This window comes from Xiphias gladius, chromosome 19 (assembly GCF_016859285.1).
Source record: "Xiphias gladius isolate SHS-SW01 ecotype Sanya breed wild chromosome 19, ASM1685928v1, whole genome shotgun sequence".
NCBI lineage: Eukaryota > Metazoa > Chordata > Actinopteri > Istiophoriformes > Xiphiidae > Xiphias > Xiphias gladius.
Window position 1 is genome coordinate 13,202,082 of NC_053418.1, and position 12,767 is coordinate 13,214,848.

The following is a 12,767-nucleotide window of genomic DNA, read 5'->3' on the forward strand; positions in this document are numbered from 1 at the left end:
AGAAGCTGGGTGTGTTGATGCAAAAAGGTACGGAGCACCCAGCAACTTCTGCTTTTAGGAAACAAACCTGACAGATGCAATCAGATCCTGTTAGGAAAAAAAAAAAAAAAAAAAAACATGCACTGAGCTGCTGGAATTGTTACCATGGTTTGGGATGACTGTTTTCTTCGTGTTTTTACATGTTTGGGTTCATTCTTGAACAGACTACTGCTTTGGTCACATTAAATATCCTGCTGACAAGGCACAGAGTCTATGGAGCCCTGAAACTGGCAAAAAAGGGTTATGGCACTAGTCAAAAATAAAACTCGATACGTCAGTAAATAGGACTGATTAAATTAAACAAATTGAGTTTAAAAGAAATAAATCTTTATACACTTATACTTCAGTTACCTGATTTTAAAAAAGCACAGCTTTATTTGATGTCCTTCACTATCAGTCGTTTAAGAAATTAGAAATTAATATTTAAACTTATTTTTCTGCTGTTTTTAAAACCATTCGGAATCATGTATACCAACAATTACTGGGAATAAAAATTGAAAACTGAACTAAAAATCTACCACGCCTTAATTTAAGTCAGCATAATTGAAGTCAGCATAATTTTTTAAGACCTTATCCTCATTGGAAAGTTGAACAGCTCCAAGGTGAATGAGAATCCTTTGATGCAGTGCTAAACCTTAACCACTGGAGGACATTTTATTCCCTCTGTATGAAAGGCATCAGATGAAGTAAAGCCTACAGACTCAGGAACCACTGCATGTTGGGTTTTTAAGATTAATCTTTTTTTGAGTTATTTTTTATTGAAAATCTGAACAGTACACCTGCACATCTTTGGAGTGTGGGAGGAAACCGGAGCACTCGGTGAAAACCCATGCAGACACAGTGGAACATGCAAGCTCCCAGAAAGAAGAAGTTGCTGGTTTAGCAGCTTGTTTTTTCTGAGAGTTTGCAGTCCTGATCATTGGGCCACCATGTTGGCCTGGACTGGGGGGACGGGATAAAGGGGAAGATGGGCAGTGGAGAGTTAGGAGAGAAGATTGGTGCAAGGGGGTCAAGGAGGGTGGTGGAGGGAGGGAGAGGAAGAGTGGATGGAAAGGGGGCAGGGGATACAGTGACTCAATACATAAAGTGGAATATGCACAACAGCCTATTACATAATATCCAGAAAAACTCAAGCCATAGAAACGCAGCAATTCAAAGAGTTTGTTTCCCGTTGCACGTCCCCATTCACAGTATTCACATTAGAGCAACCGTAATGTAAAACACAAAATATTAAAACAAATCCTGTTTATAATATTATGATACTAAATGGTAATTCAGTCTAAATATCAAGCTGATAATGTGAAAATGTATCCCCTCTTAATAAAATTATTTCAAATAGTTACGTGTCGAAAGTTCAGACAGAAGATAAATAACATAAAACATTAAGTAGACTGGCCTAGATACCAAGTGTTATGCTGAAAAAATTTTTGCTGAAACGTGTGTGCTTCTGAGAAAATCTCACCGTGTTTCTTGAGCTGTCACTTGTCTCCATGTTGTCCAAACGAGAACGTTGTAACAGTGCTGGATAACCGACTTGGTGTATTGTCGACGTAGTACTGAACGTTTTGTAGAAGTTGCGTTGTGGTTTGACAAGGTGTTGGTCTGTTCCCAGTAAGAGGTGTTTCTCTATTGGCCCAGTTTGAACTGTTCAGGTTAATTCCAACAGAACTTTCTGTCATCAAAAATAATTGTCCTTGGAGATGGCTTGCCTTGCTGTTGTAACCTGCTATACAAATAACCTCGCCTTGTCATTTTCACCACATTGATCATTACTAAAATTATCACCTAAGAAATAGTTACCTTGATTGTGACGTCCATTGAAATGAAATGGAAAATGATCCGAGTGGATTTGTTTGTAACTACAAATGTAACGTTAAGGATTATGTGGGCTATGAATGGCGTAAATAAAATCTCATGCTTAATCTCATTCTTGGATATCTGCTAAGTCTAACAAAGCACAGCTGGCATTAACAAAAAAATGAAAAACATTGGTCTTGACTGATATCTAAGACATAAGAAATCCACCATTTGTAATTTTAACTATGCAAAAATAAACTTTATCGCACCTTTTGATGAGCAGAGGAAATACTGCTAACCACAATGGAGAAGAGTAGTATGCAACCACCATCCACATTTCAATTTCAGCCAACGTGTGCCAAGTTATCCTTTAAAGCAGTCCCTAAATAATTAAATGTGCACATTTTGCCAGCTTGTACTTTAGGAATTAAACCGTCAACAAATCAATTTATAACAACTGCAAGTTGGTAAAAAGAAAAAAATACAGACACTGAATGAGTGGGATAGTTACATTCTTTACCAAAATACTGTAATGCTATTCACATCACTAAAGAAATAAATTTAACTGCTATTAAAAATGTGGACTGTATGAATATGCAGTTAGCCAAAACTGATAATCTCATTTCTAATGCAAAAACAACAACAAAAACATATATTAAACAGTATTTATACAAAGATTATAGTTAATATGTTGTAGAAAACAACTGACTCTGTACAAGTCATGACAATAATTATGGCGAAGCTCCTCATCAGCTGAATCACAGCGCTACCACCGCCCTGACGCTTTCTACAGCCTGCAGAAAGACAGAAAGAAACTGATCTCTGAGGAGGGTACTTGTCAAGTACATAGAAGATACAAGAACAGGATTGTTGAATGCTTGAATGTAGCACTCCACTGCCTGAAGACAACACACATAAACACTCATATATGGCTTGCAGGATCTGCCGAGGCAAACCGAAATGGCGGAAATGGTACACCTAATCCCTCTATGTAGCACTGCTCACACTGGTCCTGAAATAGCCGTGTGATGCTCCAGAAGAGAGGTAGTCGGTACTTACAGCTTGTACTTGCAGCTTGTTTACAGTGGTTGACTTTGGTGAGAAGATCCCTTTTGGAGCAGGTAAGTTGTTGGATACATGGGGACATAAAAATGAAAATCTTACAGTGTTTTTTGGTATTTGATACCTGAAAATGAGTTGTGCTCTTCTTTTTTTTGTGTGGGCATTTTTCAGTCTAATCTCAGTAAAAACCAAAGATGACAAAACTAATCTATACTATATAACTTCCTCTCTAATTCAAGATTTATCTTATTTTCCATTACGTATTGTAATGATGCAAAAAGCAATCTGAACACTCAACACTTCAAGCAGTTCTAAAGATTAGTTTAGTTTGAAAAAAACTATTTTACAGATAATTCCATTCTATGCAGGTAGAGATTTTTTGTTGTGCAGGACTGGTACTGACCATCAGCAGCAGATGTAATTGCTCCCGGTCTGTCCACACTGATCTCTGCGAGCTCCTCCAACCGCTGAGTCTGTCCGGACGGTTGAAGAGCAGACTGCGACGCCGCCTCACGCACCCACACCCACTAGTCAAGGACTGCCATCAGATGAAGAATCAAAGGTATGTTAAGCCATATTTGTGGGTCTATGGATTGTGCTGTTTGACATCTAAGTTCTGGTTTCCATTGGTGAGCAGCAGGGCTCTTCTAGCCACACTGTTGTCTGTCCTGGTTTCTTCTGCCAGGGCTTTGCTCAGGTGTCCTAGGGCTTCAGTGGCAGCAGCATCGCACTGAAAAAAAATCATGTGTATTATGATCATAGAGTTTTCAGTCCTGTGCTGCCCTGATTTATGCAGATTTTTGTGTTCCATCAAACATTTAATATATTGCTTAAAATGATATATTTAGCCTGAGGTGGGGGGTTTTTTTCTAGTGAAATGAGCTGCGGTTCTGTTTTGTAAGAATAAAACCCTTCATACTCTTGTGTTATGATTGCATATAACTAAAAACCAATGCTTCAATAAATGATTAGCAGGTTATTAATTGACCGCTTCAGGATCAAAAGCTCAGGAATCCTATCTCTGCTCTTACAGAGTTTTTTGGTATGCGGTACCTCAACAATAGACTTTTATTTTCCATTTCAATAACTGTACCAGGGCGATTTGGCCAGGGCCTTTCTGTGCTGAGTCTGCACGTTCACTCTGTGCCTGCGTGGGTTCCCTCCGGGTGCTCCGGCTTCCTCCCACAGTCCAAAGACATGTAGGTTAGGGTAACTGGCCACTCTAAATTTCCCATAGGTGTGAATGTGAGCGTGACTGTTTGTTTGTGTCTATATGTTATCCCCGTGACAGACTGGTGACCAGTCCAGGGTGTACCCTGCACCTCGCCCAGTTTCGACTGGGACTGGCTCCAGCCCCCCTGCAACGGATGGATAGCTAATGGTTAGATGGATGGAAAACATTTGTAAATGAAATGCCACAAAATAAAAGCCCCATGTGCAGTGGAGGGTCTGTTGATACTACAAGGTGTTTTTGTTTTTACATCCTTTTTGCACCAAACGTAAAGGTTGTTATTCACTGGAGTCTTTTGGAATAGAGTTTGTTCTCAATGAGGGCTCCACTATTTTTTCAGATTGATACACAAATGTGATTAAGGACAGAATTGTTTCATATGATTTAATTGAAAAGCAGAGCAGCTGTGTCTGGTTTTCTCCTACCTTCGAAAGAATGGTGCCACTGCCAAGACTGTAGTCAAAACTACAGTTGTTAAAATACAGTATCATACTTATCAGATGCCATGATAATTTCATTGTTTTTCCAAGATATGATTCATGAATTAAATAAAATGATGAATTTTATAAAACATGGTTTTCATCTAGAATAACTCTCTAAAATAAGATAATAGTATCAATATTTGTTTATTTGTGTCAGTCTTTATGCAGATTTGGTTATGGATTTTTATCCATGCTTTGTGTGCCATTATTCTAACCTGTCCAGGGCTTAGCCATTCACCCAGTGTTAGCTGAGACAGACTCCCCCACCCGTGGACCCATACTTACGCTCGTCGTTGGAGGAATAGTTTAAAACGACTTTAAAATTGTTACAAATCGGGTTATTCATCTTCACCTTGTTGTGTGTGTTAATTTACTGTGAGCTTTTGAAGGGCCCAGATAGCTGCAGTAATAAATGTCAAAGAATGAAATGCCTCAACACGCAAATTACTGACACTATTTTCATTGACCAGAAATGATAATATAAACCTATTTAACAAAACATACACATACAAACAACTAATCACTACTGAATCACTACACTATACCACTACACTACTAGAAAACTAGCTAAATCGTCTCAGTGGCTTAGCCTACATCCTGCCTGGGAGCATTTCATTTGACTGAGCTTCTGAAAGAAGAACTCCAAGCCTCATCTCAAGGGGAACTCACTGCCCATGCTTAAAATTGTAATATTTAATTTCTCAAAAAGGGTTCGAGCAGAATTTCTTAATTGAAACAGATTTATTCATATCCTAATCACACGGATTCGCAATGTTTGCACCAGGTTTGATATTCCCCACAGATGTCAGTAATTTGGTACACCGTCGTTCTGTTTAATCACATGCCCATGTTGGGGCTACTATGGGCCACAGTTATTCCACTGAGAGTCATTTTGTAATAGCATGTGACTCTCAGCAGAGGGAGATACTTCAGTTTGAGTTCACTGTATTTTTTCCATCGTACAACGTGACTGCGACACCACAGTTTTCCACCTCGCAGATTATTTTCTCCTATGTGGTTAACGAGGTGTTAATTAGTGAAGTGAAATCAGATGCTGTGATGTTTAGTTGGAATGAAAAGTAGACACTGTTTATCCTCAATGGCACTTTCATTTTACCCTCTCTACATTAATGAGAATACAAAAGCATGCTTACACATACACGCACACACACACACTGAAGTTTAAATGCCCCACTGGTTACCAATTTGTCCCAGTAACAGATGTGAATATTATCCACTGACAAGCTGCACAATGATGATTAATTATCTGCTTTGGTAGCTAATTTGCTTGGCATGCTCCCATAATTTGACATTAATTGTCTATCATCTCCCTTTATCCTTGTTTCCCTTTCTTATCACTGCCTCTTTTACATCTCTTTCTTTCCCTGATTCTTTCTCTCACAGTCTTCCTCTAGCTCACTGCTCTCTATCCACATTTATTGCATGAATATGCTGATATTGGTAATTGTGGGAGATGAAAGATGATAATATAAATCCCTCCTCTCTAGGTGTGTACGCACCCAACAATATTTTCTCACTTGGTTGCATGTAGAATTATTCCCTGTATTGACCAGCAGAGAGCGGTAACCACCAGCCTATAAATAGGCTCAGGAGGGCTGAGGCTGGGGGGGGGGAATTCAGAGTGTATTAATTTTATAATGAGTTTTATGGTTAATTTGGTGAAGAAAAAAAATGAATCAATGTTCTGTCTTCATCAAATTCAGGTCTTGAGTTATTACAGAAGTGAAACAGCCCCTGACGAAGTGCGCTGAATGAATTAAGTATACCCATATGGACTTTCTAGATATTATTACATGACATACAGAGGCAAAAGAAAACAAAAAGACAGGCGGCAAACACATGGCACTGTATCTGTATGTGTTAAAACATAGTACATCACATGCTTTTATGCTTTCTATATCAAACACATAATATGTAGACATGTATCTACATTCGTCTGTCATATCAAAACAGACTTTTGGCAGTCATTTTCAAGGAAAACTTACTTTGAAGGTCATCATGAAATGGACAGTTCATATATAAAATACGTTTCGTTCTCGACCTCATCCAAATCACACAGGTGACACTTTCTGCCCCAGCGTCCACCGAATCAATCTGTCTGTAGACTACCAGCAATATATTGGTAACATTGTTGTAGACTCTGAGCTTACATTTACATTTACTTATATGGCATATGCTTTTGTCCAAAGTGATTTACAAGCGAGGCAGGTATAGACAGAAGGAGCCAGTACTCGAACCGCCAACCTTCCAGTTAGCGTGCAGTCCTGCTGTGCCACCTGAGCCTCCACTCCCCTTTCATAAAGATGTGCCTCCCCGTCGGGGAATCGAACCCCGGTCTCCCGCGTGACAGGCGGGGATACTCACCACTATACTAACGAGGACAGGTATGTTGTCCCGCTGCTTAAAATCATAAAAAATAAAGCCATATACCCTCCATGATGAAATGAGTCAGGTTTATATATTCCTGAAACACTAACTTTGCATGTTGGAATTCACTCATTTTAGTAATTCCCATTTATAGCAGCAGAGACTGACTGATGTCTTTCCTCCAAACTAATACTCAGGTGCTGCACATCAAATAATATTAAGATATCCAGGTAATGTTTTAACGCTGAGGTAGTTTTAGATCCATGTAAAACTAGAATGAATGGCTCAACTTTCTGGTAAGAGCCTTACAAATTGAATTGCACTCATTTTAGCTCTCTGCATGCTTAATGAATGACACTCATAGGAGCAGCCATGACATGCATGCTTCACATTTTGGACAAATTGTAGTCATCAAAGTTGTTGCTAAAATTTATTTAGCGTAAACTGATCGTGAATTGAAATGTGTCTGTTGTCCTCATGACTGCCATTCACTCCGCATTACATGTGGAGGATGTAATTCTGCAGATGTCTGTCTGGCAATAGCCATAGCTTTCATTACCACCCAGGCCATCTGGATATCACATGAAAACGCAGGGAACTACACTTTAAATGTGAAGTTTCTCATACATCACACAGTTGACAGAGATCACTGAGTAAATATCAGCTGTTGCCAGGTTATTCAGACACTTTCCAAGCAGTTTATTGAAGAAGTGCAGTTTAATGATTGGGGAGCAGCTGGCAAGTAATCGATTAGGACTTACCTACAACAGCACATATTTAAGAACACATGGGACAGGGGTTTGCTAAGCGAAACGCTTTTTCACAAACAAGGGAGACAACGTGACATATCTGGGAGAACCGTCCCGGAATGCACACGCAGCACGCTCTCATGCGCGCCCTGAACGGCAGGCACACAGAGAGGACCAGTAAAAGTTAATAGATTTTTTCATGGTCCACCGGCCCATATTATTATGTATGAAACTGCCAATCAGATTTATTTACTTATTAATCGAAGGTGCCCGAACGCCATTTAACCCCTGCTTATTTCCTGTCTGCCTCTTCACTATGGTCTGTCCAATAAAGGCAAAAATGCCTCCCCAAAAAAACCCACTTTTTGTAGTGATTCGGTTTATGACCAAATACCTGCAAGACTAATGACATTCCCATCATCCTCAGCTGCTGTGTGTTTAGTGCTAATTAGCAAATGTTAGCATGCTGACACGTTTGCATTTAGCTCGAAGCACTGCTGTGCCAAAGTACAGCCTCCCAGAGCTACTAGCGTGGCTGTAGACGTATTAAACAGTATGTTTTTACTTTTTATGTTGCAGGAGAAAAGGCTTTTAAGATGAAGACTAACCAATGTGTTTGATCAACATAATGCTACTTTGGGTTACATCTCTATCCATCTATTCACCCTAAAACTTTCCTCACACCTTCTGCTCCTTCTCCTTTCCTCTCCTCCTTTGAACCCCTGAGCCCTTCCTCTGAAGCCTGAGCACATCAGGAGCGGGGGATGTATTAAATCTGAAATCTTTCCACTTCAGTGGGATTCAGGAAATTGTCTACCCCGCGGGAAGTAAATGCAGATGGAGGGATGGAAACAGGGGGAGATGGATAGAGGAGTAAAATGGGTGGAGGGAGAGATGGATTTAGGAAGGGAGGGTTAGAATGAGAGAAGGAAGGTATTTTGGAAGATGGATGGGTTGGTGGTGAGCATAAGAGAGACAGAGAGGGCACGGAGGGATAGGTGGAAAAAGGAGGTGTGGGAGAGGAGATGGGTGAGCTGTCTGTTTGAAGATAAATCAGAGAGGCAGTGTAGTGAGGAGGTCTATATCCATGAACACACACACACACACACACACACAAACAGATGTGTGTGCGCACTCACGCTTGAACTCACACACATGCAAACACACACAAACACAAATACAGTCACTTACTCACTTGTGCACCCTCTGCCCCACGGCGACTTGGTAAAAGGCCACGGCTGATTGGGTGCTGCAGGCTGATTTTGTCCCCGAGTGGCAGAGCAGTGCATGTTGGGATGTTTGGATACAAATGCAGTCATCCATGAAGGCATGAGGTAGGTCACTCCTCTACTCTCTGTCTCCCTCATCCCTCCTTTTTAACATCTCCTTACTATTTCCTTCCCTACATCATCCTTGTCTGTTTTTTTCTCCTTCTCTGTTGTCTTTCTTGGCTTTAGGTTTATACACTATATATAACTATTTCCCCATAGGGCTTTTCACTAATACACCTCGAAATGCCCTGCCCTTCTCTATGCTCCTATCAATCCATCTTTCATACAGAAAATGTATTCTCTCTGGCTGTTAACAGTAGCTCTCAGTTCTCCTCTCTTTGTCCCTCTCATGCTCTCTTTTGTCTGGCTCGATTCATTTCCATCTGTCCTCCAACTTTCTTTTTATCTTTTTCTAGCTTTACTCTCCCTCCATCTTCCCTCCCTGCCTGCAGCTCTCTTTGCTAACACAGACACACACACACACACACACACACACACACACACACACACACACACACACACACACACACACACACACACACACACACACACACACACACACACACACACACAGCCTGTATCCCTGCAGTGTAGTGTGCTAACAGAATAATTAGTCGTGCTTGATGTCTCTGACAGTTCTAATCCTTCTAAATGGCCACCACATGCCTCCCCTCATCAGCCCAGGGCTAGACACACGCACACACAGATCACACACACTCATGCTCGTATATGCACATGCACACACACACACACACACACACACACACACACACACACACACACACACACACACACACACACACATTTACACGGCTTGAAGACAGGCATAGTTTCAAATGAGATCTTTACATTTGTGTTTAGAGTAATTTTGAAATGCTTGTGTGTTAATGCTTTTATGCCCAAACATTAAAACCAATATAAAAGGTAACTGCTCACATCCTTACCAATCAGGTTTTACTTTATAATACTAAAATAAAAAATACTTATTTTAATTGAAAACAGGTGTTGGAAAGATGGCTAAATTGCAGGTAAGACTGTCTTACAGTAAGTGGCACAATGACAGTGCTATGTGGAATAATAGTAATCCTTGGTGTTACATAAAAATGCTGCAAACAAAGAACCATGCCAGTAAAGGTCATCTTAATTGCTCAATAAAAAGATTTGGAGATTTTTGTAAATGGATTGAGAATTTGTTAAAAATTTCTGTTTTTGTCACTCTCCATTGGTAGTATTAAAAACAACACTATAGCCAGGGACACAGAGATTAATGGTCTGAAAGCAACACATAAGCCTCTGATATACTTGCTTGGCTCGCTTGTGTATCCTAAATTCCTTCTGAACATTGGTTGTATAAACCCATGGACAGTGGGTGCAGTATATCAGGACGGGAGGTAAGGTCAGCGGCATAATATGAATAAATAACAAAAACCTCAGAGAATTTGGTGGCGAAACTAAACCATGATAACACCGCTCCTGCTTTTTCTGCTGTAAACTCAACATTAACAGTAACAGTAACAGTAAGTAAGCTAGCCCTTATACTTTTTAATCTTACAGGTGCACACAAAGTGCACAGTATGTGAACGATTGATCCCTCATTAAGCGCTGCCTCTTTGTCATTAGCCGCTGCTAGTTTGTCAAGCTGTCAGCGTCCACACTGTCACTAACTGCGTTCCCTGAAGATATATTGTCAAATTTTTGGAAAAAACGAAAAATAAGTTTCAGAGAGAAATAGTAAGAAGGGTCTACAGTAGGCGAAACTGTCTCAGCAGCAAAAACATGTCAAAAAGTTAAAGATAGAAGCTAAAGCCTATCACAATGTAAACATGAACCACCACATCAACTGGCAATGGAGACAGAAGACTGTGAAATAAGGGCGCAACACTGTTCCTGTAGAGCAGGGTAGGTCTTTAGTCACTGTTAAAATCATTAAAAAGCAAAAGCAGGATGTGTATACCTTCAGTATACCGTCAGCAGCTAGCGTAGCATAGAAGTACGATCTAATGATTGATGTGCTGTACTCTGCTATTGTTAGCTCCACAGGGTTTTTGCGCCTAACGGATTGGACTTACTTTGTCAGTATCACTGTTAGACATGCCCCAGGCACAACATTTAACCGTGACTAGCTCGAAATCCACAAAATCAATCTGAAAATTACGAAAATCCGAAACGGTTGCATGAGAGTTTATGGAGCACATCTGTACAATTGTTGGACCCTGGTCAGACCTGGCCGATGCTACGCTATGATTGGCCAGTCTGCCTTTGAGGGGTCACTTAGTGAAGGGTCAATTCTGATTGCGTTGCAGCAGCTCCTTGTCTATGCAAATAGTTTGTTAAAAAAAGCAAGACAAGCCATAAATTGCACCAATTTTCACTGGGTCTGTCTCATTTTTCTACAAACAGACTGCCATCAGAATCCTTGAAAGATGCCTTAATCACATGATAATTCTAAACATAGGGACTTGTTAACTTGTACGAGCGTCCTTGCTGAAAGTAGAAATTTAACTCTGAAATAGGTACAGAATGTCAGAACCTCATCTGCTCTGAGCAGATTTACCTGCATGTGGATTGAAGCCCTCTGGATTTAACTCAGGACTGTGAGAGCTTTATGCCTGAACAAAGATACTTACTGTATGTGTGTGTTTGTTTGTTGGTTTGAACATGTGTGTCGGTTGGGTCATCTAATTTCCCATATCTATTTTGTGTCTATGAGTGTATGTTTTTGTATATCTGTATTTGGTTTTGACTCTGTGTGAATGTGTGTGTATGTGTGTGTGTGTGTGTGTGTGTGTGTGTGTGTGTGTGTGTGTGTGTGTGTGTGTGTGTGTGTGTGTGTGTGTGTGTGTGACTAAGCTCATTTTTCCCAGTGGAACATGACAAGCATCATTACAGTGTTGCTCAGAGTCAACATGGAATAAATACAAACAGATAGATGTGTTCTCTCTGTTTCGCTCTATTACACACACACAAACACGCTATTGTGATGTAAGCCTTTGATACAATGTGTTTGTATGTATGTGTGTTTGTGTGTATGTGTGTGTGTGTGTATGTGTGTGTCTGTCTGTGTGTGTGTGTGTGTGTGTGTGTGTGTGAGTGTGTGTGCGTGTGTGTGTTTGTGTGTGTTATCTGTGTCTTTGTGTGTTTGCATGTTTGCATGGTTGTGTACTGTATTGTGTGCTCTCTGTGCACATTGAATCCTGTAAGACCGTGATAGGAAACAGAAACAGAGTCATTGGGGGTTTACAGCTTTGTACTGCTCCTCTTCGAGATTTCCTCTGAGAAAAGACTATCAGCACAAGAGAACCACCGGTGAGAAGCACAGAGAAAACATAAGAAGGAGGCGAGAGCGGGAGAGAGACCCGGAGTGAGCGATATCTCAGGGGAGAGAGAAACAGGAATGGAAAAACTCCAAGAAGGGGCAGCCAGGTAGATTGTAAAGGAGAGAAAAAGAAAAAGGCTCGAGGAGGGTGTGGTTAGTTTAGCTTAGCATAAAGCCTGGAGGCTTTCAAAATGAAAAAAAAAAAATACTCCTACCAACACCTCTAACCCCAGATGTTCACTGGATGTGGTTGAGTTGATTAATTTCAGATCCATCACATCTTCATCCCAATGTCCACTGGAAGCGTTTCAGAAGAGGAGCCTTTTCTCGGAGTCTGTTCTTCAGCAGCCACATTTCAGTAATATTTAGAGCCGTTTAGCCAACATTTTTATATGTTTACAAGACTATTGAATACATGTTTGCATCTCATTT

At 40.4% G+C, this 12,767-nt stretch overlaps 1 non-coding gene across 1 annotated transcript; it reads right to left on the reverse strand.

Moving 5' to 3' along the window:
• Positions 1-6,941: 6,941 nt before the first annotated feature.
• On the reverse strand, positions 6,942-7,013 carry trnad-guc. The gene has a single exon. It is a non-coding gene; the product is annotated as a tRNA-Asp (tRNA).
• Between the last annotated feature and the right edge of the window lie 5,754 nt (positions 7,014-12,767).